At 32.1% G+C, this 27,242-nt stretch overlaps 1 protein-coding gene across 4 annotated transcripts in view; it reads left to right on the forward strand.

The window, feature by feature from the left end:
* The window catches only part of LOC129965492 (plexin-B-like), a 734,796-nt gene that overhangs the window by 338,040 nt on the left and 369,514 nt on the right, over positions 1-27,242 (forward strand). For 3 of the 4 annotated variants that reach the window (XM_056079424.1, XM_056079430.1, XM_056079429.1), the window contains exon 4: positions 19,205-19,278. The gene's annotated coding sequence lies outside the window, so the exon portion shown is untranslated. Of the gene's footprint in view, positions 1-5,471; positions 5,489-19,204; positions 19,279-27,242 lie in introns of those variants that run through there. The other variant, XM_056079426.1, reaches the window with a different exon arrangement.

Genomic DNA, 27,242 nt, shown 5'->3' on the forward strand with positions numbered 1-27,242 from the left:
CTTGCTTTCATCTGCAAATAAGACACGATTCCAATAGCTCTCTGGCTGGTTTATCAAAGATTTGGCAAATTTAAGCCTAGCAATTCTGTTCTTCTGACTTACAAAGAATTTTCTTCGTGCAGAGTGGCCATGTATACCAGCATTCCAAAGAATTCTACGAACAGTTTCACAGGAAATAGAAGTTCCATTTGATTCATTATATTGTGAAGTAGACTTTATTGCACTCAGACGTGGATTTTTTAGAAATTTACTCACAATATTTCTTTGACTTCTAGCTGACAGAATTTGAGGGCGAACAGTACGAGGCTTGTTTGCAATCCTTTTTCCCTCTCTGTAACGTTTTATTATGCTTTGCACCGTTGAATGAGGTATATTAGTTATAGTTGCAATGCCTCTAATTGATTTTCCAGCTTTAAAATGAAATATAATTAATTTTCGTACGTCTAAACTCGTTTCTTTACGAATGCGCGTCATATCTAAGAATAAAGTAAATAGAATAAATAATTGTGATATTAAATACTGAAATCAAACGATTTTAGTGTATTTTTCAATTAGAAGAAAAATAAGCCGCAAAAGATATTTTTATGATGAATTTAAATAAATAATGTTTGGATGTACGAAGACTTTTGTGTTCTAATTTTGTGACATTTTTTATTTATTTATTTTTTAGAACAATACTACTTGATTTTTTATAAAAATATTTGTTCAGTTTTATTAAGAACTTTTTAAAGATGCTAATTAAAAAAAACCAACTAATAAAATGCTTTATTAAGAAGTATAGAACACAATTTCTGCAAATTTCTTTAGTGTACGAACACTTTTGGGAGCCACTGTATATCACATAATATTTTCTGAATGTGTACAAGAATTATTTTTCATTACTGTATTATCTAGAATCAGAATACTTAATATGAATCCACGAAAAGATTAGATTTGCTAAAGTGGGATTTTGCATTTCTTAGCTACTGAATGTACCATTTTAAATAATAGAAATATTTAAAATATTTTTTATGAAAATTATGAATATTATATTATTATTATATATTATATTATTATTATAATTATTATGAATATATTAATATATAATGCAATTAAAAATAATAATATATTAACGGAATATAATTGTAAATTCAGGATTTGGAAGCCAACACAAAATCGCAAAACCCTGAAAGAAATACTGTCTGGTAAATTTAAATTTTGATCATATTTGCAATACATATTATTAATTTTTAAAGTCTGCTTAAAATTTTCCTTTTTATACTATAATTAAAATTTAGTTTTCATATGGTACATTTTTCAGCGCTTCATGATTTACTAGCTTTGATTTGATGTCTATATTTTTGATAAAAGCAATATTTTTATTTTTATTTAATATATTTATAATTTATTATTATAAATATTATGAAATCTTATATTCAGTATTTTCCTAAATTCATAACCAGATGGTATCCCTTATATGAAATCAGACTTTTCTTTTCTGAATCTTTTGAACTGCAGTTTTGTTATCGAAAAAAGTAGAAGTGCACAAAATTTCAGAATTCGAGTGTTTCAATAAGTACGTGAAAAATCGTTTTCAAAATTCCATCTTTGCAAGCGTAATATAAATTAAATAAATACGTTTAAAATGTTGAATACAGCTGCGTCTGTTGGAGGTAATTTGAGAAATCTCAAGATATAGATAGAAATAAATTAATCAGAAATGGTAGGGAAAAAAAAACAAGCATGTTGCATGAATAAAATGATCCCTTTAAAATCTGAGATTCAAAAGTAAATAAATCTACTTCTGCTCCAAATCTATTCGCACAGAAAACGATCAGCAAGTAGCTAACTTAATCCTGCAATGTGACTTTTTCAGATTTAAGAGATCGTAATTTCAAAAGGCTTACGATCACGATAAAAAGGAGGGAAAAAAATATTCCACTTCGTTGCGCAAGACGGAGCAAAGCAGGAAAAAAAAATCATTATAAAAAGAGCTGGAATATAAGCAACTGTTCTTTCACAAAATAAACCCTTTAATTAAAATTTACGTGCTTGGCGCTTTTTTCCCCCACACATATTCAAAGTACAAGCATTCAAACATCGCTCGGATTTACCTAAACAGTTTTCTCTGTACTGCTTGTTTTTTTTCCCCCGCATCGTTCAAAGCAGCTGAAAAGATTTTATTTATTTTAATAGATCTTTTCGCTTTCACTGAGTTTAGATGAGGTCTAAAATAGAGGGAGAGGAGTGGAGTTGTCGTTTAGCCGACAGCTGAGAGGGTGGGGTTTATTTTTGGCATGTTTTCGTCTCATTTTCAAGGGGGGAAAAAACTGTTGGGTTGTTTTTACACTAATAGCTGTAATGTTCCTGCCATGTAATTATTGATTTATCTTAGGGGGATTTATTTATATATATATATATATATCAATATTTGCTTGCGTTGCATGATAGATGTTCGGAATGTGTAATATTCGGATACAAAATATACAAATTACATGCAAAAATTAGATTCTGATTTAAGACCATCCCCATATTCATCTAGTGGTGTTATCTCCCCAAAGCTTTCTCGCATACACTCTAATAATTGTGTTATCCTAATGAACGCCTTACATGGTAATGGCGTACAATAGTTACGAAATACTAAATATGTAAAATCATTGCAAAGATTACATTTTCATTTAAGACCATCCCTATGTGCAACCAGCTGAAGAGGTCTCTCCAAAACTGTCTCGCATACTCTCTAATAATTATGCTATCCCAAAGAGCGTCTTACATGGCATTAGCATGCAATAGTTTCGAAATATTAAGCTTTGAGGTGAATTTAGCATTTTTATTGAACCTGTCGTGTCATCCTTGGCCAGTTTTTTTGTGATTAATCCTTGGCATGCGGTGAAAAGTATCCATAAGTCGAATTTGGTCTACAGAACAGGTTTTTCCCAACCGATTGAAACAAAAATTTGACACACACAAAAAAAACTATACTTAAAATCGTAAAATCATGTGCAAAATTTGATACATTTAAGTCATTACGTTTTTGGTTTATCGAGTATACTTGTTTTAGAAATTACAGACCGACAGACGGTCAACTCCTTGTTCGATTTCGTTCAAAATTTTGTTCGCATCTATAATAAAGATGTTAAACTCGAGTACCGATTTTTATGTTTCGAGCTCTCTTCGTGTAGCGATTGTGCCAACTTATATTCGAACAGCCGGATAGACAGACAGACAGCCTTCCCTGAACAGATTTTGCTTAAAATTTAATAAAAATCTACAAATTTGGTTTTAAACCTGCATACCAAATTTCAACCGTCTTGCTCAAAGCGATTTTTATTCATCTTTGTCATAGATAGACGGACGGACATTTACTAAAAGGGGGGTTCAGGATGGTTCAAGAAGGGGGGTTCGAAAACGTGTAGATTCGTCCAAATCTCGAGTTCGAATTTTTTGACGATTATTATACTTTTTCTATACTACATTTACGAGAAAGTAAAAAAAGTTTCAACTGGATATCTAAGCAAGTTCTTTCTTTCAAAAAAGTAAAGATCTTTTTGTGTTTAAGTTACTCAAATTTTTCTGTGTACAAAATATATGTGTTTCTGCTTATAAAATAATAACATATAACTGGACGATGTGTGGCGAAATGTTGTGAGGTCCAATTCTATGTCTTCATACAAGATTCATGCACTGGAATGCACAAAAATTAAATGTCAGATTATATTTTGGTATGAACGGATTTTCTTATTTATTGGTAACTTTCGGTTTGTGTTAAGAAAGGAGTAATTGATTGTTTAAGAAACCATGCGCTTCGGAAAACATTTAAGCATGGCATTGGCTATGGTGTAGCTGGGAAAGGAAAAAATCAAAGTTTTGACTCTTCCTTAAGGGAAGGAGTACATGAAAGCAAAATACTATTGAGTTTATGAATGTTCCTGCATCTAAAGGGAAGGGGGGGGAGGTACCTCAAGAATGAGGATGAGAAGTTTCCGGTATGGTGGATGGTTGTCGCCACCGTGATGGGTGCCGAAATCGTGGTGATTGACTTCCTCCTATAGGTGACGAGACATGCTTCCCATGGGAAGAGTTGTACCGTAGCCGGTGATGGTTCTTAGCACTCAACCATAGTTCCGACCTGTATTGCTGTGGCGATCCGGTCAGTTAGATTTATCAATGTGCCTAGGAGTAGCCAATGTTTTTATAAATATTTCTGCGTCCTTGTGTAATTGTTTATATCTGAAAGAAAAGTGCATCCAGGCGTCTTTAGTCGAAGTACTACCAGATGTCTTTAGTCGAAAAAAATAGTACTTCTGACTTGGCATCATGTGGAAGGGTTTATCAATATCCCAGGTACCAGGTAAATTTATTAATAATCACTGCACCTCTAGGATGTATCTGTCTTTAAAAATATATATTGTTGAAGATTCGGCGCGGTGGCCTGGTAGTATGGATCTCAGCTTCGGAACCGGAGGCTTTCTGGTTCTAGCCACGATTCCACGGAGGAACCGTCGTGTAAAGGGGTCTGGTGCAGGTTAAATCGGTCGGGGTCAGACGTCCTCCTGGTGGGGTGTGGAAATGTGAAGAAAGGGTACCAGCTCAAGTACCATCCTCGTCACCTGACCTCGATTCAAAATTGGGAGATCCGTCCCAAAATAGCCCTAATGTTTCTTTAAAACGGGACGTTAATATAACTAAACCAAACTCAGCTAAAATTATTGAAGATTTTTTTTGTTGTTTTTGTTGCTGAGAGAAGATATTAATATACTTGACTTGAGACATCCGTTCTAATTTCAAAGTCTACGACTAAAGACGCAATGGAAAAATAATTAATTTAGAAAAGAATCTCGTTACCGACATATGTCAACATTCACGGGAAGGAAGAATTCGCAATAAAAAAACAACTGAAAATTGTTTTCTTAGCTCTGTGGGCGGCATATTTTTCTCATTCCTTGTAACCCGCGACCTGTGTTTAATTTTGTAGCTGAGCCTCCTTCTCTCGGTCTCCTCTTTCCTGAGAGATATGTATCTCGGCGTGAGTAGAAGGCTGTTCAAGGGATGGAAAAGAATGAAAAAAAAAATTATAATTTTTTTTTAACTTAAGGTTGTAAAAACCGCGCGTAATAAATAACATCGTGTAAAAAAAATTGGTTAGCTACTGGAAAACGAAGTAGCAATTAAGGCAAGGCCGTGGCAACTCCCCTCCGATACTTCCCCCACCCTTTCCTTTTTGCTTTGCCTCCCACCTGCTAAGTTGGTTGTAATAATAGAAACTACACGACTACCGTATCGTGAACGAGTGTTCTTCGTTTGAAATGAGAGTAAAACGAATATGTTTGTTACATTAAGCAGTCAGCCCCCATAGTGTGGAGCACTTTATTTCACCTCTTGAGAAGAGTTGTTGACGTAATTAAATATTAAAAAAATTGTAGTTTGTGTCTTTGGGAGTTTAAATATTTTCTCACTTTAAAAGAATGTGAAAGATGCTTCTGAGTTTAAAAGAACGTAAAAGATGCGGGTAAGTGATTATATTAAAGTTTTTGTTATTAATTTTTTGTTAACTAAAAAATTCTATTTCTTAATCTGGAATTTATGTTGTTTTATTTATTTGTATTTTTTTTCGATATTATGTATTAAGTGATATTATTTAGATAAATGTTATTTCGTTCTTAAAATCCCCTATTGATTGCCCACTTTAGAAAAAAAATAAGAATTTAATAAAAAAAATCATAAAATGCAAATATAAACAAATCATGTGAGCTGAGAAAAATCATTTAATCTAAGTATTAAACAAAAAAATAATCATAAATTGTAAATATAAATGAATTTTGTGAGTCGAGAAAGTTGATTTTGTTAAAATGTAGCTATTTTAATGCCCAATTCACAACAAAATTGCGAAAAAGAGGAAAGAATGGAATCGCATATAAAATGTTTCGTATTAATTTAATTTTGGTATTCTTTTGGCATGTTACATGATACCGTGGTAACATTTAAACTGATTTCAATTTGTAGTGACTTATTTTCTTAATCAATATAAATAAGTTAATAAAGCTATCATTGCCAGATACATAAATAAATCCTTTTGCATTTCACAACGAAAATATTTTTTTAATGTTACTGTGGAAAATAAAGGTAATAACAATTGATATAATCGTTTGGTTTTCTTTTCAAAATTTTGAATAACTGATTTTATTATAATTGTAACTAACTTATCTACATATGATAGGATATATATATATATATATATATATATATGCGCAAACAACAAATGCATCTATAGTAGATAGCAAAGCATGAAAAAAATAATTTAAAAAAAACTGAGAGACATTGATTTACATAACCCAAATGAATTGCCGAAACGATGTATTTTTTAAAATTTTATTTGAAGTAAGCTATTTATTTCATGATAAACATTTTTTCAACATTTTTTTTCTTTCTAATTAATTCCCATTCTGCGTTATAGAATAAAAAAATCATTTAATTTGAACTCGAATTTTAATGTCTTTATGTTACTTGAAAAAGTATTAAATAGAGAGTATGACTTATAAAATTAGCTCATAAAATGCATTATAATTTATACTATATATGCCTACCAATAAAGCATTTTTAATTCACTCGCATTTAACTGTTCCAATCTAAAATTACTAAAAAAACCGTTCAAAATGGAGAGACAAAGTCTTGCTTTTTATTTTATTTATAATATTGTATTGAATAACAAAAGTGGAGATCAGCAGAAACCATAACAGAAATATCAATTATAAACTTTTCTCATTCAGTAAATTCTGAAGCTATTCATCACAATATTGAACATTACATCTCTTACAAAACAGTCAATGCAGCTAAACATCCAATTCAGTGACCCCACCCATCATAGAGGAGCAGTATGTCCTTCATCAGGATTTCTGTAAACCAGAGTCATTCAATACGACACGGGATTAATCAAGAGTATTTATCTATTGAGTAAAATGTTTATTCCCATTTACAAAGGCGTAAAATTACTGGCGACAATTGCCATAAACATATTAAAATAATTGATAGAATTAGTCAACCAGTGCCAACCAATAATCGTATTTCATCAGTTTTTATTTTACAAGAAAGCTCATGACCGATAGATATGTCATCAGTGGTCGTTTGTCACTGCCTATCCTAATTTTTAAAAGAAAGCTCAAAACCACTGTACGTTATCTGTAATGGGATCAACTTGACAAAATACCCCAACCAACGTACCAATGGTTTCACTATTTTTAACCCTTTAAAGGGCCATTTTTTTCTAGTCATATTATGTTAAAATATTTTTAGGCTTGAAATTAGAATAAAAAAAGGGATTCATTTAGCTTATTAGACAAATTTAATTTGATTAATTACTTAATTTGTTTAATTAACAATTAAGTAACAAATCAAGACACATCATTTTGTGTGAGATAAAGAACAAGCATCTAAGTTTCTGACTTGCTAAAAAATTTATCAGAACCTATGCCAACCTATATAATTTCATACAAAGATTGATAAATTTGGTGGGAAGCATACTTCCCACGGCCCTAGAAAGGGTTAATTCATTTGAAAGCGTATGATTCCTAGATGTGCCTGTTTTTCATTACTTTCCATAGCGTTTAACAAAAAACTTCAGGTAGAAAGTAAAATAAAAAAGAAATCGTGTCACAAAATTTTCAGTTAGAAAATAAAGTAAACCAGCTGTAGTGGTCTCTCTAAAAATTTCTCGCATAATTTCTAATAAAGGCGTCATCGTAGGGAATACCTTACATAGCATTTATTATGAAATATTAACTTTTGGCGTAAATTTAGCATTTTTGTTGAATCTATCGTGTCATCCTTGGCGAGTTATTTGGCGATTAATTCCTAGCACGCGATTAATGGTATCCGAAAATCGGATTTGTGTTTTAGATGCGTTTTCCCCACCCGATTGAAATAAAAATTTGACACAAAATTGCACTTGTAGTCACAAAATTACATATACTTAAAGTCGTAAATTTGTTATATTTAAGTCATTACGTCTTTAAGTTATCGAGTTTACATGTTTCTAAAAGTACAGACAGACAGACAGTCAACCCTTTGTTGGAGTTGACTCAAAATTTGATAGGTGTCTAGACTTTAGATGTTAAATCTGTGCACCGAATGTTATCTATCTATCTAGCTCTCTTCGTTATGTAGTTATCGTGTTAATTTATATTCGAACAGCCGGACAGGTAGACTTTTTCTGAGCGAATTTTACTCAAAATTTGACAAAAATCTACAAATTTGGTACAAAGACCGTATACCAAATTTCATCAATCTAGATCAAAGTGTTTTTGAGTTATCTTTGTCGCAAACGAACAGACGGACATTTTCCAGAAAAAAGTGTATGTCGAACTCGGGAAAGTATAAAACATAGAAATTCGCCAAAATCACGAGTTTGAATTTTTTTGACAATTACCATTACTTCGTATTATGAGAAAGTAATAATAGTGCGTTTTCTTTTCAAAGAATTTCCACTTTTCTTTAAAAATGATTTCTCAAGTTTTTTACTGCACTTTCTCTATATTACATATATGAGAAAGTAAAAACTCCAACTTCAACAATTGGACCAATGTTGTCAATTTTCTTCTACAATTAATTTTGTGCATTTTGGGAACGTCGATAAACAGTCAAAATAAAACTCCTATTTATTTTGATAAGATGTAATTCATTAAAATTGGTTGGCATTACTAAATTAAAACTGTTAATATGATGGCCGAACATTTGATCGCCAAAGGCGGCTGACATTAAATTATTGAGATTGAACTGACATTAAATTAGCCGAGTAATTTAAAAAGACATTTCAGTAGCCAAGAACGCCCTAAACCTGCTTCATTTCCCCTGCTCCTGAGCCAAGGAAAAACAAGAACTGCTACACATGATATCGCCGATGCCACTCTTCCAAAAGAAAAACTCCTTTCTGTGTAGTCGCTTCTTTAGCAACAAACTGTCGCACATTCATCAGACAGATGACTGTTTATATGCGCGTTTACGGGCGGCAGAGCTCGGATAAAGCGTGCCACTAAAAAAAAAGGGCGCGAATAAAAATAAAAATTATGGTGATGAGTTCGTTGTTAGCCGAGTTAAAAGAGGATCTTCACTCCTTTTATTTATTTAATTTTTTTCCCCATCTTACTCCACCTCGCTGAAGTGTACCGGGAAAAAATAAAGCACCGGGTAAAATAAAAAGGCGCACTTTTGGCGTTCGCCTGGAAGCAGAATGACAGCATTTATCTGTCACAAGTCGGCCCTCATTAACGCAAGTGCGCCAAACTAAGTAGCGCCATAGTTAAAAGTTGGCTCGTAAATTATGTTTCTCTTTTCATAATTGGAAGCACCCCCTGACCTAAGCCGCCTTTTAAAATTGAATGTAATTTCTTCGAGTGCTTCTTCGGGTTTCTTTGAGGCGTTTAAATTACGATTACAATAAAAGTAATCGATGTTCTCCTAGTTGCACCTACCGCTCTTAAACATTGTTCGTTGTCATGGGTTTTTTGTGGCCGTTAATTTTTGTTGTTATTTGCTCCTTTTTTTTCTTCCACCGTTCTCGAACTTTTTAGGTGAGTGGAAGAGTTTTTCTTATTCGGCTACCATTTGTTAAAGATCACATTTCTTTGACAAATTAACGTTTTAACACGCAATTGGGCGTTTAATTTTTTTTGTATATGGTTTTCTGATTTACACCTTAAGAATTATCGAATTAATTAACCTAAACGACCAATTTTTCATCGTATTTTCTTAAATGTTTGGGAAAAGAAAATTAAAATTATGAATATTCAAAAATTGAAATACGACGGAGATTATGTTGCGTGGTATTTGTTTATTTCTATACTTATTATTATCTTTGTTTTCAATAAATTTAAGGCAACATCAATTGCAGATGACTTTTTTTTAAGTAAAATATTTTATAAATTTGTTACTGTTTTTGTTGTTTGCTTTTTGTTTTTCCAAAACTAAATCAGATCATTAGGTTAGTTCATTTGAGGGAATAAAATTTAATTCATTAAAAATGCCATTCAAAATTTTCGCTTCCTAATATATATTTTTAATAACCTAATATATATTAATTTAATAATATTTTTAATAATATAATAGTATAATTTAATAATATATATTTTTAATATATATTTTTAATGCCATTCTTTGGAAGTTAAATTTTATTGGAACAGTTTGAATTATATACAAAGAGATGCTGCAGTTTTTACTGAAATCGTCTGCCACATTAAAATCTAATTATAAATAAAGATAAAAATATTTTGTAAAATTTCTTGACTTTTCCAAATTGATTCCGATTGGTGTTTAATTTTCTTTAATGAAAAAAAGATAATATTATGTATAGAGATGCAACACACTCAAAGAAAAATTATCATAAAAAGTATGATATCGGCTTAATAATGTGTTATATATTACATCAAATAATATAAAGGCAGAAATTATGTATCGAAATATAGTGACCCATTTATATGAAATAAATATATTACTAGTATGTGCGTACGTTGTGCAATACAGGAGTATTTTTAAAGCACAACGAGTTTTTGCATAGAAAGTGCAAATTTTTTAATTTTAATTCATTGCCAGATGAAATAGTTATTGATGAAATATGACTCATAAAAAGTTATTAACATGAGATAAAATAGATGATTTATTAAAATAATGGGGTAAATCCATGATCAAGCGATAGCCAGGTGCTTAATGAAACTGAATTTGGATTTGCCAAGCATCTTTTGCGAAGAAAAAGGTTTGATGCATCAGCACAATGGAAAACACCATGAAAACAAGCTTCATGTAATATGGTCCGCATGGTAACTTTATTATGCGACTATTTCATCACTAGTATTAGCACCATTAAGTTCATTTATCTAAATGAACAGAACTTTAAAGTAAGCATTCAAATTTCAAAGTTTTAAATGATCATTTTTGCAAATATTAAAATCCAAAATTTGATTAGGTGGGTTGGTTTCGAATAATTTTGAAGAGGCGATTTGCAATTCTGGATTGTACATAGTAAAAAAATAAAAATAAAGCTATAATTATTTATTTTCTTCTGATTTTTCAATTTTTTCCGTTCAAAGTAACAAGATTCGAAGATTTTATTTGATTTATATTTTGAAGTACAATTCTTCCTTAATAAAAATTAGTTTATCAGTTATTTTCAGTACTATGAAAAAGACTATAAATGTCCTGCTCGAAAATCTTGAGGAAGGCGATGATACGCTGGCAAGATGTAGGTGTATCACTTTATTTTATTTTTTTTAATTAAACTTTTTCAGTACCAGTCTTTATTGATTCTTACTGCATTATCGACAATGATTACATTATCATCATCTTGTTGCTATTATTTACTGATACTACTTAAGGACCAAAGATTTCAAGAACATAAAATAATATAATTTACTCTAATTGCATACATATTAGATTCATCTAGAGAGCAGCACTGTCCAAAGAATGACAAACCTACTATTATAATAAAGCATCCTTCTTAGCTCACTTTCTGCCTAGAAATATTTTGGGTGAGGTTCTGATGTAAGAATCGGCTGTATTTATCAGCTGTTGCCATCTCATAATTAGCAACAATTACGATTTTTGCCGCAGAATAATACTACGGCTTTTGTTACTTTTCGGATGGCAACTGCAGAATATTGAAAAGTTAGCAGAGGTAGTCAGGAAGTAAATGCAAGGGGAAAAAATTTGGGTGCAGGAATCGTGAATAGAATCGATTATTTAATCGGAATCTTGAATCGTGTGGAAACAATCGATCATCCATCTAAAGACCGTTATGAAGAATGCTTTAATTACTATGCTTATTATTGTCATTAGACATGGTGAAGATTGGGAAAGTCTGTTATACTTACAAAGAGAATTCTTAGCATGAACAATTCTTCTTAATTTAAATCTAGTATTGAAGGGTTACATGCAGTTTTGGTTGTATTTTTCAAGATCTCTAAGGTTTTTTATTTACTCATCAGCGTATTCATTATGATGTCGTTATCAATAGTTTAGGAATTAATTTTTATTGTATTTTATGTTTTATATTTCATTCCTTCTTATTCAATAACTGATACCATCATTTGGAACAATACTTTTTTGTGTGATTAACAGCTGGAGTGGTCCCTCCAAAACTTTCCGTATAAATTTAATAAAGATATTATGTCTTGCATAAAGATGTTATGTCTTGTCTTCTAACGTCTTGCATAGCATTGACATACAATATTTACGAAATATTAACCTCTGGTCTGACCCTTGGCGACGTTTTTACTGAATTTATTGTGTGACCCTTGGCGACATTTTTACTGAATTTATTATGTGATCCTTGGCGACATTTTTACTGAATTTATTATGTGACCCTTGGCGACATTTTTACTGAATTTATTATGTGACCCTTGGCGACATTTTTACTGAATTTATTATGTGACCCTTGGCGACATTTTTACTGAATTTATTATGTGACCCTTGGCGACATTTTTACTGAATTTATTGTGTGACCCTTGGCGAGTATTTTGGTGATTAATCCCTGGAATGTGGTCAAAAGTATCCAAAAATCGAATTTCGATTTCAAGTGCATTCTTCCCAGCCTTATTGAAGCAAATATTTGAAATAAAACTACACTTAAAGTCGTAAAATCACTTACAAAATTTGATATATTTAAGTCATTGTGTTTTTGAGTTATCGCGCTTGCATGTTTCTAAAAGTACAGATTAACAGACAGTCAACCCCTTATTGGATTTCTGTCAAAATTTGGTAGGTGTCTATACTATAGGTGTTAAATCTGTGCACCGAATTTTACCTATCTAGCTCTCTTCGTTTTATAGATATTGTTCGAACTTATGTTTGTACATGCGAACTGGCAGACTTCTGAACATATTTTATTCAAAATTTGATATAAAGATCGTATATTAAATTTCATCCCTTTAGCTGAAAGTGTTTTTGAGCCATCTTTGTCACAAACAGACGGACAGACATTTTCTAAAAATGTGTTTTTCGAACTCGGAGAGGTCTGAAACATGAAGATTCGTCAAAATCTCAAGTTTTTTTTTTTTTTTTTTTTTTTTTTTTTTTTTTGACGATTGCAGTTCTTTTTTTATACTTCTTTTACAGGAAAGTAAAAATGACGACTTATATTTAAATTTATACCATACATTGATATATCACTAATGTCAATTAATATTTTTCTAAGTTGGATTCTCCTTGTCTTCTCTTCCAACAATTGGAAAGCGATGAATCAATGTCTAACAGGTTGAAATCTTTTATAACAAACATTAAAGGCTTTGCAGGAAATTTTGATTTGCCGTTTGAAAATATTTTACGATTTCTAATATTATAATTATCTCAAATATTATCCATTTCACGAAGAAGAATTTCCTTTTATCTGTCTGTGATAGCAAAACTAGTTTCTAACTGTCTTCGAAAGACAATGCCATTATTGTTTATAAAAGGTCCTCTACGTCAAACTTATCGAGCAAAGTAAGTGACATAAGTTTCAAACCAACCCTTTCGACAATTCCAAAATTAATAAGCATTGATGAAGGATGAATTATTTTATATTCTAAATCATACATGACAAAATATACTGTTATCAATGCATAATTATGTGGCTTTAATAACTGTTTGTAATTGATTTCCATGTGGCATTTGTGCTTATAAAGGTTGTCCCAAAATTAAAGCAAGATTTGTATTTGCCACTGTTCGTGCAGCAAAGTGTTGGCAACCCTATAAAAAAATCGTTTGACAACTGATAGCTTAAAATTAGTAAAAATGGGCCGTTACACGATAGAACAACGTGTTTTCATTGTTGAACAATATTTCAAAAGTAATGAAGTTTGTAGACCACAGTTCAATAAAGTTTGAGAATTGGCACCCTATATCGTGTGATTTAACACCATTGTATTTCTTTTTATGGGATTATTTGATGTCAAAGGTCAATGCTAACAAGCCCACAAGCATGCCTGCAATGAAGGAGGAAATTCAACGCTGCCGCTGCATCAACGAAATTCAGTCACATTTAGGCATGGAAAATTCCGAAAGAATGCTAAATACCAGCAAAGTCGTGGAGGCCATTTGCTTTATATGTTATTCCATACACAACCCTATCCTGTCTAGTTTACGATTTCTTAAAAATATAACAATTTAAAGAAAAAAAAACTGCTTTTTATTTAATACAAATCTTGCGTTAACACGTTGTTCTATCGAGTAACGCTCCATGTTTACTAACCCTAAGCTATCGGTTGTCCAATGTTTTTTTTAATAGGGTTGTCAACAATTTACTGTACGAATGGTGGGAAATTCAAATCCTTCGTTAATTTTGGGACACCCTTTATGTACCTATGGATATCCTTTATTATCTGTGGTCAACTTTCAAGCCATTCAGATTTAATTTTCTGCATATGCTCTTGGATCGTCCAAAAAATTCATAACAGAAAGAAAATATAGTACATATGTGCTACTATTCATTTTTATAAAAAGTTTATATTTTGAGTAGAATCAGATCCTAAGGCTGTACATCATGCTGCGCCCAAAAACTACGATAAAAATAGATACTTTTTTGCAATTATAAACTTACTTTTTGTGCTTTATATGTTGAGAAAGTTTAAGTTCTCTAAACTGGCTTAGATTTAAGGTACAGAAATGAAACTTATCATCTGTGTAGCTCTTTAAAACGATATTCTGCAATACTGTTACTACATCATTATCTAACGACCGACTCCCCCCTTTTTTAGAACATCAACATTCTTCTTTGTTCATTAGACAATGAAGAAGAAGGGATGGGCTGTAAAAAAAAGTAGAGACAGAAAAAAAAAAGAGTAAAAGCAAAATCATCCCACCCTTCCCTCTGGTACCCAAGGGTGACTTTCAGAAACCACTAAATTAAGCCTTCGAGCGGAATAAAATCGATGAAATGCCCTATTACACATCGATATCGATCCTCTAAGTATCTGTTCAGTTTCTTACTTCTCTTGTTCTTTTTTTTCAAAGTAGAAACAAACCCTACCAGAACAATGACTTGGAAAAAGATGATAAAAAGAAAAAGAAAAAAAAAGCCACAACCACCCCTCCAAGAGGCAAAATATGCTGACATCATCCGTCTCCCTTGTTGCAGTGGCGTCGTAAATCCCCTTGCTTTCCAGGGGGAAGACGTATTCAATAGGTCGTGCAGGCAAGAGGCAGAAAAAGCGCTGTCCACGCCATTTCTGCCTCTTGAATTATAGCACGTAACTCTGTCCTTCCCTGACTGTAACCGTGACTACAACTGTCCTTCGGTGTGGGGGGGGGGGGGTCGCCTCTACATTTTTTCTCCCAAGAGGGTAAAAAAGTCCCTTTGCATTTTTGTGGGGTCAGATCTGATCGCTCCATATTATCTGTAAGGTTATCAGCTTAAAGTTACTTTTAAGTGTTTTTTGGCCTGTAAAAGTCAGTAGTGGCGTTACCAGTTTCTAGATAAGACGTTCAGGTGGCTATAAAAACGGTGATAACATTATCTAGGCAGAAATTTCTAAGCTCCTTTTTTTTATATATATATTTTACTATTCTTGCATTGTAGGATCTATATTTTTATGAGTTGATTGGAAAGGTATGATCTCAAAAAAATCGAAAATTCGTTTTATAGAGACTAAATTTAAATCGTTACTTTTTTTTTCTTTCGACAAGGTTTACCAAAATTATTTATATGAAATTATAAATGATTTAAGTATTTTAACAATCAGTATAACAAGAATCAGTATATACATTTTCTCAGAGCTCTCTACAATGCTAGGCAGAGTTTGAAAACATTTTCACTAATGCGAAATCTGTTTTGAAGTCCTACAACTCAGACAGATTTTTTTATGCGAGCAAATAAAACTAAACATGAATAAAAGTTAGTTATAAAATCGTAAACTTGACGTTTTATCTGCATTTTCTTATGATGATTTTTTCTCAAGTTCTATGAGCTGAGTTTTGCAATTTTTATTGTTTTATACTACGATGATTCCTAATCTCCTCATTTCAGTTGGATATTACTTTATATTTGCCATTGCATTTCTTTCTGTGAGTGAATCTCTATTTGTTTCAAGCCGATTTCGGCTTTTAGTTTTGGTTTGAATGATTGTGGACATTATGAATAAAGACGATCCAACAACAAGGAAACAAAAATTTTAATGTTATTATATTTTTATATCTAAAATGTAAATAATATATATTTTTTATTATTTTTTAAGCATTCTGCCAATGTGCATGATATTTTGCACTACATCTTTCTCCGAAATATTGTTAATAGTATAGAAACCATCTAGACGGGCACATGTTCTAGTAAACAAAAATTTCCTAACCTTACTAGACAAGTTAATAAATGGCAATCTGTGATTTATATAATAATCTGCATGATTCAACAATTATTCTGCGCACTAATATGATTAGATATTCTAAGCTACGTTTGCCAAAATCACAGCTGTCAAAACGTGCCAAGCGCAAATGTTTTCCATAGTCTACGCCACACTTAATGATAGGCTCATAATAATACAGGTGCTCAGTGGCTACGAAATTCATTCTGACTTAGAGTTTATAACATAATTATGCATTCCATCAACAAAGTCAATATTTAATTCTTATTTCAGATTTTTTTTAAATGCGGAGTAGATTTCATGTATCTGCTGCAGTAATAAATTATGGATTTCATGATTTTTGTACCTTTCTGTTTCATGCTTTTAGAGGTCATCCAATAAATTTATTTTATTGCGATTCGCTGGATAATAATTCATTTTGTGAACCAATAATTTAAATATATTTCATTCATCAACTTTTTTCTTATTTCATTCTAATAACAAACTTCTGTTCAAAGCAAAACACTTTAATCGCATTTTAATTTTTAAGTTATATCTATCTATTACATAAAAAAATGTATGCAAATATTGCGTTTTATTCGCTTTGTGATTGGTGGATAACGAGTCACCTGACCGATGGCAGTTGAGGTTTGTTTTACCAGAATTGTTCGAAATATTTAGAGAAAATTTTTATTACATCGTAATAATTATTTGTATATCACTTGACAGTCAAATAGTGGCAAAGAAGGAAAAGTAAAGCTTTAATTAACAGTAAATTAGCTTAAAATAATATTATTTATTAATTGTACTTTTAGATGCACCGTTTGTGGCAACGCTAATGAATAGTTTTCTTGTTTCTTTCACGTTTTTGAGTAATAGAAATTTTTCGTCTCTCGGCTAGTAATCGTCTGAATACCCAAGCAATATACATGTTAACTCAGCATTGTTTTTTTTTTTTTTAATATTAATGGAACGTCCAGCGATATCACATGAAGAAAAAAAATGCAAAGAAAACCAACTGTTTTAAGAAAATTTTTATTTAATTTGTTTATTTATTTATTTTAGTTTCATGTTTTAATTCTTTATTCCTGCCATAAATATTAAAATTATGAAGTGATTTTTTTCTGGATTTTTACTAATGCTGAAATATTTCTCTTTTATTTTATTTCGAATTGAGCAATTCGAATTGTTCATAACAATTTTTAAATAGTTTGTTTCCATTTAGTTTTGTTGCCTGGAGGGAATAAATGAATCCCTCAGGAAATCTACGATTCCAGGGCAACATCGGGGTTTGTGAGCGAAAGAGAAGCCCCCTAGTAATATTATATAATATATTATTTTATATGTTGTTTTATTTATTTAAAATTTCACTCTTTTTTAATTTAGAGCTTTGAAAGAAGGGAAAATCTCGCTTAATTTTTAATTAAGATTTCCAAAAATAAATCGCACTGAAATACACATTCCTCCCCTCCAAAGTATAATTTTATCAAATTTGGTGGTTCTAAGTCAAATGGTTTGGCTTGTTGAACATCAAACGTTTTACTTTATATTAATGAAGAATGTTTTTAATAATAGTATACAACAGAAAACCACACCGCAAAATAGAGGAAATGAAATGATTATTTAAATACGAATTTTATTACTTGGTTTCATCTGGCTAAACTTAATATCATTCTCTACTCAGTATAATTCCTATAATTGAAGAATTATCCCAAAATTTCATTATATAAATATTTTATATTACGTTCTGTAGTAATAGTAATTCCAATCAGAAATACAATGGAAATCACCGAAAACTTAAGTATTTGTGTATCTATTTCAGATATATTTAAATATGGGTTTTTATTTTAAAATTTGTCATGCATCTCTTTCTTACTTAATAAAATGTTTTTAAAAAACTGGAAAGTTAAAAATAGTTAAAAAAAGGGCTTCAATAATCGTCTGCCCAGTTCTGCTCTACATTTTCGAGAGGTGTAAAATAAATCTTGCTATAACCCGCTTCCAACATAAACAATTGGTCCGATTTCGCCAAAAATGTTCGCCACTTAATAAAAATACTGTTGATATTGCTTCGTTCAGTGGTGATGGTTTGGTTGGTCGTACACAATACTCACCACTCTGCGTGCATAGCGGTAAATTAATTAACTTCGCTTCCATTGATACAGTTGGACCGATTTTGCCACTTTCCATGCTTAGTAACCAATCAGGATACTCTATGATTATTATATAATTTAAAATAGTATTTCATTTGGAGAGATAAAATGTGGTTCATAGAAATTAATTAACATGACGCTATTTATTTTAGACGAATGGCTGATCGCCAATGGCGACTAGTATGTTTTTTTTTTCTTCATGTTTGTATTTCCCCATAATAAAAATCCTAAAATCTAAAATAAACTGAGGTTTATAGAGGCAGAAATCTTAGCAGCCTCAATTTTTGATGGAAATATAATTCCTATTCCTGTTATTGCTTTCATATTATCTACAAAATTCATTTCACTTACATTTTAAAAGACGTTTTTTCTTCCTTTAAACCACGCTCTTAAGCAAATTTCATCTTTAGTTAAGACTGAGTATTCTTAAGCCCCTCTTTTAAGAAATATGTTTTACGGTGAATTAAATTTCTTTAATGCAGTTTTTCGTGGATATAAAAACCATCCTTATGAAATAATAAATGACTTAAATATTTGTGGTATTCCTTTCATCATAAAAACAGCAATTTTTTTTAATGAACTTAATTTCAAATTTAATTTTTTGCAAATCAAAAAATACCTGTGTTTGACATAATAAAGCTCATCATATTTGTACGTGATTTTTTTTTAAAACTCTTTTCCATCCATTTTTTTTGAAAAATATGGAAAAATGAGTGCTTTAAAAAAAACTATTATCTTCTCCTTAAATTTAAACGAAGTGAAATTTTTCTTTTCCAGGAGGAAAATTTCTCGCTGCAAAACTGACGGAATAAAGAGGAAAGTTCTTCTAGAGGCGGTGAAGGTTTTGTGTAGTAAGTAAAACTCTTAACTTATTTTTATAGTATAATTGAATAAAAAGGAAGATAATTTAAAGTGCCATCTTGTGTTTAGCTTGAGCTTTAATGAGGTAAAAAATGATAATGTTAATGAAAGAAAGGAGAATCATGTTCTTGCTTCTTTTACTAAGTAAAAGGTTTTTACCTTCTTTTTTTTCCCCTCCTCTTATTTTCTTGACGTTGCCATGATCTTTAGCATTAATATAATATTTAAAATTTATTTTTGAACCTGGAATTAAATCTTTTAAAAAATTTTTACTTTCTGAAATTTTGCCATGAAAAAAAAAATCTTAAAGGGATAAACGTTTTTGTGGAAGATGTGAAGTGGTTTGAGAAATTATTGATTTAAAGAACTTAGGCAAATTGCCCTATTATGAATATTTCAGAACTTACGGGCAGCTTCTTAAACTAAACCAAGGAAAGTAGTCTCTCCGAAATTTAATTGCATTATCCTGAGTAATTCTGATTCCTCCCCTCCTTCCGCGGGGGGGGGGGATAAACATTTAAGCAGCACCCAGAACGTTCACGATTGCTCATACTTTTTTACAAAGAAATCGGACCTCGAAGAAATCAAGGCGAAAGTGTGACAGCTTCAGTAGAGTGTCCCTCCTTCCGACCCTCCCGTAGAGTGGCAGCGTTCTGCATATGAGCCTTTTCTTCTTCGTAGTGTAATGTAGAAAACTGAGTGTGCGTTTTGGATACTTGCAAGATGACTAAAACCAAAATTTGTTACAGAAATAATTTTAGTAATAAGATCACATACCATATTTCATTTATCTCAGTTGACGAATATACAGGTATTTTAATGATGTAGTTATTGTCATGCAAGTTTACAACTAGCAATTCTAGATTAAATTACGAAGATTTACTGATTTCGATATTTTCTTGCAATCTTACAACTAGTGAGTCTAGATTAAATTACGAAAATTTTAATGATTTGATTATTTTCATGTAACCTTGCAAATAGTGATTCTAGATTAAATTACGAAAAGTTTAATGATTTGGTTATTTTCATGTAACCTTGCAAATAGTGATTCTAGATTAAATTATGAAGATTTTAATGATTTGATTATTTTTATGAAAGCTTACAATTAGTGATTCTAGAATAAATTATAAAGATTTTAATGCTTTGGTTATTTTTATGAAAGCTTACAATTAGTGATTCTAGAATAAATTATAAAGATTTTAATGCTTTGGTTATTTTCATGCAATCTTACAACTAGCGATTCTAGATTAAATTACGAAGAGGGAACACATTTATCCCTTTTAATATTCTTTAAATCTATGGTGAGAAATTATTATTTCAAGAAACTACAAAGGGTTGAAACTAAAAATTACGCTGCTGTTTGTCGTAGAAGATCTAGTACCAAAACAATAAAATGTTGCTACGCAACCATTTAGTAAAGCTGTTTCTACACTAAAAGCAATAAAAATTTCGAATTTCATCTCTGATGATTTTGGATTAAATTACAGAAATGGAACACATTTATCCCTTTGAACATTTTTTGCGTTTATGATGGGAAATTATTATTCTAAATAACTGCAAAGGATTAAAAACGGAACTTATGTTGCTGTTTATTATTGTAGAAGATCTATATAGGCAATAAAATGTTACTACACTACCGTTTAGAAAAGCTGTTTCTACATCTATCTATTTATTCTACATCTATTCTATCCAATACTATAAAAGGCGCAGCATTCCAAAAAATAATCAAAGGTGTGAATCAGAGATTCGCGAATATTTCAATCCTCTCATTATCGCTAGAGATTCTGTAATTCCCTTTCTTGAGCATCGGTTCCTGCCTCCCGATGAACAATTCCCCCAATCCCCTAAAAACCCTTCTAATCTCTCTGCTAATCTGCCAGCATTTTTACTCTAATGACGTTCTCCCCCTACCACCGTTGCCACCGGTGCTGAAAGCCATCTTCGCGAAAATAAATAATAGCAAAACCTCAGTGCTGGGAAAAGCAGCTAAGCCAAAAACTTGGTGACACATCCTTATAATTCTCAAACCGAAAATAGCATCCTGTGGTGGGTCGCTTCAGCAATTTACCATTCTTTAATCAGCCCCCAAATCCAATTCCTTTTATTTTATTTATTCCCTTATTATTCTTTTCCCCACTTCTTTTTATTTATTTACTTATTTTTTTAGATAAGTTTGATGGCATCGGACGATGGACAACGAGGGGGGGGGGATCGAGATTATTTTATTACCATGCATGGCGGCGGTGGGAATAATTGGTTTTCAACACAGTGTTGGAATAAGTAAAGAATAGAAGAGGTGAGGAACGATTATTACGGGCAAGAACCGACCGACTGCGCCTGCCACCCACTTTCTATCCATTCTGCGGTGTCGGTATAATCGTGTTTAGGCGGCTTCCCTCTGATTGAACTGGATTGAGTGAGTGTGCAAGAAATAATGAGATGCTAGCGATAGATAAAGGGGGATCCAGTGGAAGGTTAGTTGAAAGGAAAATTAGATGGACCGATCGAAATTCGATTATATTTATGGGAATGATTTTCCTCTCCATGAATGCAAAAGTACTTGGCGAGGAAAGGGATGATGTTTGCGATTAATAGGGTATTTTTCAAATTGCATTGTGTTGGGGGTGAGGGCTGTTGGCATAAATATTAAATATTTGCGGTACTTGGCGATTAAATATTCCTTTTGTAGGGACAAACAGTGACGCATTTTTTTTCATTGGAAGTGTTTCTCAACATAAGGGTGTTATGAGATTATTTAATATGTTGATTTCTATCCATTTAAAAATCTGCAGCTTTGTTTATCTGTAGATATTAATCATATCATATTTAGCTCTTAGGCATGTAGATTATTCCATATAGAAAAAGGCTTTTTGATTATTTCCAATAAAAACATCAAATACATTTGATTCATATTTGCATCTTCATTAAATGTTTGGTAAATATCGCCAATTGATGTCCAAAATATGTTTGCCAACTGATTCTAAAACTCTCCCCGCTTTTGTGCATGCTTTAGGATGAGTTTAATTCGGCACAATAGGGGCGAAAGGAAAGATGAAAAGAGATCTTTACCTTTAGCAATAAAGTTAATTCTGGATATGCACACATCCTTTCGCGTCTCACCCCTTAATGAGATAGAATCGTCGAAAAGAGGTCGTCACAGGATACTGAAACGAACAGTACCTTAAACGGAAACAATATTTGAATATATTTTCACTAAATTTTGTAAACTAAATATGATGAGAGCACGTAAAAAAAATTATTCTGTGAAACAGCTGTTGTTACAGATTTCTGTTCCTTCAGATGGCGCTGTTGAACGTCGTCTTATAATTGATGTAAGCCTTCCTCTCTGGTGGGGTAGATAACAGAATGTTCGGATGAATGGTGCCGGAATAGCCTAATCATTTACTCCTAAAGCAAAATTACTGTAATTAATGTATATAATTTTAAGTAACTTTTAAGAATAAACGATTGAAATAGCAACTTAAATTTCATGAGCCATTGGGCCACATATGTAACAGGTGGCGTTTGTTTATCACCGATACAACTTGTACAGTGGGTTCATGTGCGTGCGTGTGTGTGTTCTGGATGACATTCTTCTTGCTACGTCACTGGAAACTTAACTGGTATATTGCTCTCCAACATTCCACACTACTTTAACATGAAAACATTTCATTTCTGCACAGGTTTTTGACTTTAGGAGGAATCCAGTATCGAATCCCTTATCTTTCAATTCTCTATTCCAAACTATCAAATTCTCTGAACCTTCCATGATAATATTTATATGGTTACGAAAAATTAATTCCTCTAAACTCCGACTGGTTCACCTGTAGTGGATTAGGGTGTAGCACAGTCAATAAACCTCAATAATAAGTAACGACTTTTATTAAAACAAAGATACGAATACACAGACGACAAAACATAATCGAGACGTACACAAGCAATAAACAGCATCACACATAGAACAAACAGGAGTCCACAAGTAATAACCGGTAGTAAACAACAACCAGAACGCACAAAGAGGCCAGACACAATTAGCAGGAGGAGGGAATCTACGTAACTACTCACTAAGATCTCTCCAAACGCTTATTTTCCACTATCTCCTCGTTTTAGCTATATCCAAATGCCGAATCGCTCCTATACGATTGGCTACTCCATTGACGACTCGATGCTGCTTCAATACTCGTCTCCAAAACTCGGCGCACACTACCAATTCTCAATCCATTAATTGTTTGAGTTCCATTCAGCTCTTGCGCTTCGCTGGACTGATGCAACTAATTCGTTGTTGATTCACTATACGACTATATGCGACTCACTTCGGCTTAGACTATCTTTCCTACCTTCCAGAGCAGGACAGTGAAGGCTCCACGCGAATCAAGCATGACTCGCCTCCTATTGGTCCTATCGCCAAAATTCATGAAAATTCTAGTATCATCTCTTTTGTCGCCAAATTAGTCATAAATTTGCCGCCTATCCCGGGGATCATTTATCCGGCATCCGATCAGCATACAATAGCAAACGATATACATAAATAGTGATGATCGTAAAACGATGGAATTAACTGTGCTGGGAAACAATATTACAGATTCGTAACAATATGTTAGAATGCATATATAACTCGTCAGCAACAATCTTTTCGTATATATAAATCGCCATTAAAACCTGCTTAAAAAATGCTTTCATCCAAAAAGTCTATAAAAAAAAGGAATTCTGTGTTTCTTGAAACACTGATCAATAAACTTACTGGAAAATGTTTGATGTGATCTCTTCGGAGTTCGTAGAAATTTTAGAAAATAAAAGGAAAAGTTAAAAGAATGATTTTTTTAATACTTATTCTGCGTCTGTTTCCTTTTCCCCGATTGTCGGATTAGGGAAAGAAATTTTTCGGGGTTTGATTGAAATTCTCAGAATCGATATCGAAGCGGTGAGAAAATACGCTTCTTCGAACTTTTCTGGTTTCTAATAATAATGGTAGAAATGGCACGTTTAGAGACAACAGATGATCATTTCTTTTGGTAATGTTTATAAAAAAAAAATATTTTAGAAGGACCAAATAACTGAAAATTTGCTTCTAAGCTGAATAATGGTCCAACTAACTCAAATATAATGATTTTAACTGTTTGCGTTTCAATAAAAATAATTTGTTTTTACTTTTTCATATACTATAGTCTGTGTATTTTCTGTAGGCGGTTCAAGGTCACATTTTCTACGTCGTTACTGGTAGTCTGAATAGCAACGCTGAGGCAGATAACACTGTCACACAGCTGTTAAGTTAAGTTTTTACACAGTTGTTAAGTTATTCCGAAGGTAAGATATTCCCGAAACGTACTGGCGTGGGAAAAAAACAAGCTTTGTCTAAACCATGGCAACGGAGAAGGAGAAAGAGTGAAACGTAGGTAAAACGAATATCCTTGAAACGCCTGCAGAAATTACACAGACTATAGTATAGAGAAAGTATGGTAATCGTCAAAGAATTCGAATTAGAAATTTAGACGAATCTACACGTTTTAGACATACCTCCAGTTTGAAAAATGCATTTTTGGAAAATGTCCGTCTGTCTGCGAGAAAGATAACTTGAAAACGTTTTGAGTTTAGCTGTCGAAATTTGGTATAGGTCTTTACACCAAATTTGCAGATTTCTATCAAATTTTGACTAAAATCTGTTCAGCAGAAGTCCGCTGTTCGAATATAATTTAACACGATAACTAAAACATGAAGGGCGCTATATTGGTAAGATTCCGTACACAGATTTAACATCTATAGTGTAGACACACCTGTCAAGTTCTAAGCCAAATCCAACTACGGGTTGACTGTCTGTCGGTCTATGCTTTCAGAAACAAACGATCATTGTAAACGTGATAATTCGAAGACGCAATGACGTAAGTATATCAAATTTGGAATGAAATTTTGTGACTACAAGTGCATTTTTGTGTCAAATTTTTGTTTTGATCGGTAGAGAAAAAAGTGTCAAAAATACTAATTCGATTTTCAGTTACTACTAATGGCATGCCAGGGATTAATCGCCAAATGACTCGCCAAGAATGACATGATAGATTCAGTAAAAATGCTAAATCCACGCCAAAAGTTAATATTTCGAGACTATTGTACTCCAATGCAATGTAAGACGTTCTCTGGCATGACAAGTTAGTATGCGGGAAAGTTGGAGAGATCACTCCAGCTAGTTTTATTCATTAATTTTCATTTATTTAAAGATATATTAGAACCTGTAATTGCAGGACTGTTGGAGCAGTTTACCTAACAGGAAGCTTTCTACTGTTTTTACACGTTTAAGAATCTGCCTCTCTCAATTCATGCATAGGCATTTGTTTTTTAAGAAACCTGCTCTTCAATGCGCAATACCAATGCCAAATGCCAAATTTTGATAGGATACCCACATTTTAAATATCAACACATTCGACACCCCCCCCCCCTCCCTCAGAGGACGCAGCTCGAAAATAAGGTTGAAAATCATCAAGTAGCTGGTCCTTGCCCTCCTGGAGAGTAAAGAAATAGTGCGGTGTTGGCTACACCCTACCAGTGACGAGATGTACCTCCTAATGGAGAGATTGTGTCGTGGCCGATGATGGCCTTAAGGACTAAACCGTAGTTCTCGCTACTGCTTTAACAGCATTTTGGTCATTCAAATTTTCTCATGTATAAAAACTGTATAATTCAACCAAGCGTCCAATAAAAGTAAGGTGCAAACTGATTGGAAATATATTCTAATTATTTTGAGGTTCAGTATAATAATTTTTAAGGCTGGCGATATGTATGATGAAAAAAATCGTTTAAAATGCTCTGAAGGTCAAGACATTGAACCTAGAGCTACTAAATATGACACATAGTTACTTTATGAGTAATTAGACGACTTTTAAGATAAGCTGACTTGCAGGGGATATAATATTTAATTTCAGTTAAATCGTTTAGATATAATATCATGCGCATGATTTTAAATACATTGTCAGACATTGAAGTTGTGTTATTTCATTCGTTTTACACATGTTCCCATCAATGTGCACATGAACTTTTATAAAGGAGACCAGTCCCATGACATCATAGCGCCATTAGAAACATAAATGTCTGGTTCATCTATCTTGCAACTTTCGCTATATTCTAATTTCACTTTAATAATCACTTTAATAAAAATCCTTCATCTTTAGCTTTTTTAAAAATAGACGAAAATCAAATTATTAATATAATTAATTTAACTTAATTTAATATTTGATGAAGCCGTAGGAACGGCCTTGAATCTCAGAGCAAAAATATAATCCATTGTTGTCAATTAGGAAAAAAAGTATTTTTTTTTTAAACTACCGAAATTCTGGAAACATTTACACAAATATTAAATTAATATTATTGAAAAGCAGTTTCTAAACTTTAATATGACGTAAAAATTAATTTTGGGCTAATATATTATTCTCTGAAGTTATAATAAAAATACGTCACATTTTTTAAAATTTTAATTAACAGAAGTTCTAATTAAAATCTCGAAAAATCAGTATGAAGTGCACATTTCCACCCTAAAACGTATATTTGCTCCAAGACTGATAGCTTTATGTCAAACGGTTTAACCTGCTGAGCTCCAACATGTACGCACACGCAGATAGACACATACAATCACACAGTGAAGCATACATACATGCCTTCATCTATAATAATAGAGACAAGTATACTTGCTAAGAAAGAGTTTGCATAGTTAAAAATTAATCAAAATTTTAACATTTTCTCCCAACAACTTTATAGTATATGATTTCAAAAAAAAAAAAAATGCATTACTTGTAAATTTATACAGCAAATTTTTCAGTGAAACTAATCTTATTTTAGTGCATTATTTTGTTTTTGAAATTTTAATAAGTTTTTAAAAGATTTCAAAATGTATTTCACAATTCTTTTCTTAGCTTTAGTTATTGTGTTTAAATTCACGTGCATTTCGAAGGTATTTAATACATATTTCGTG

Source organism: Argiope bruennichi, chromosome 4 (genome assembly GCF_947563725.1).
Source record: "Argiope bruennichi chromosome 4, qqArgBrue1.1, whole genome shotgun sequence".
Taxonomy (NCBI): Eukaryota; Metazoa; Arthropoda; class Arachnida; order Araneae; family Araneidae; genus Argiope; species Argiope bruennichi.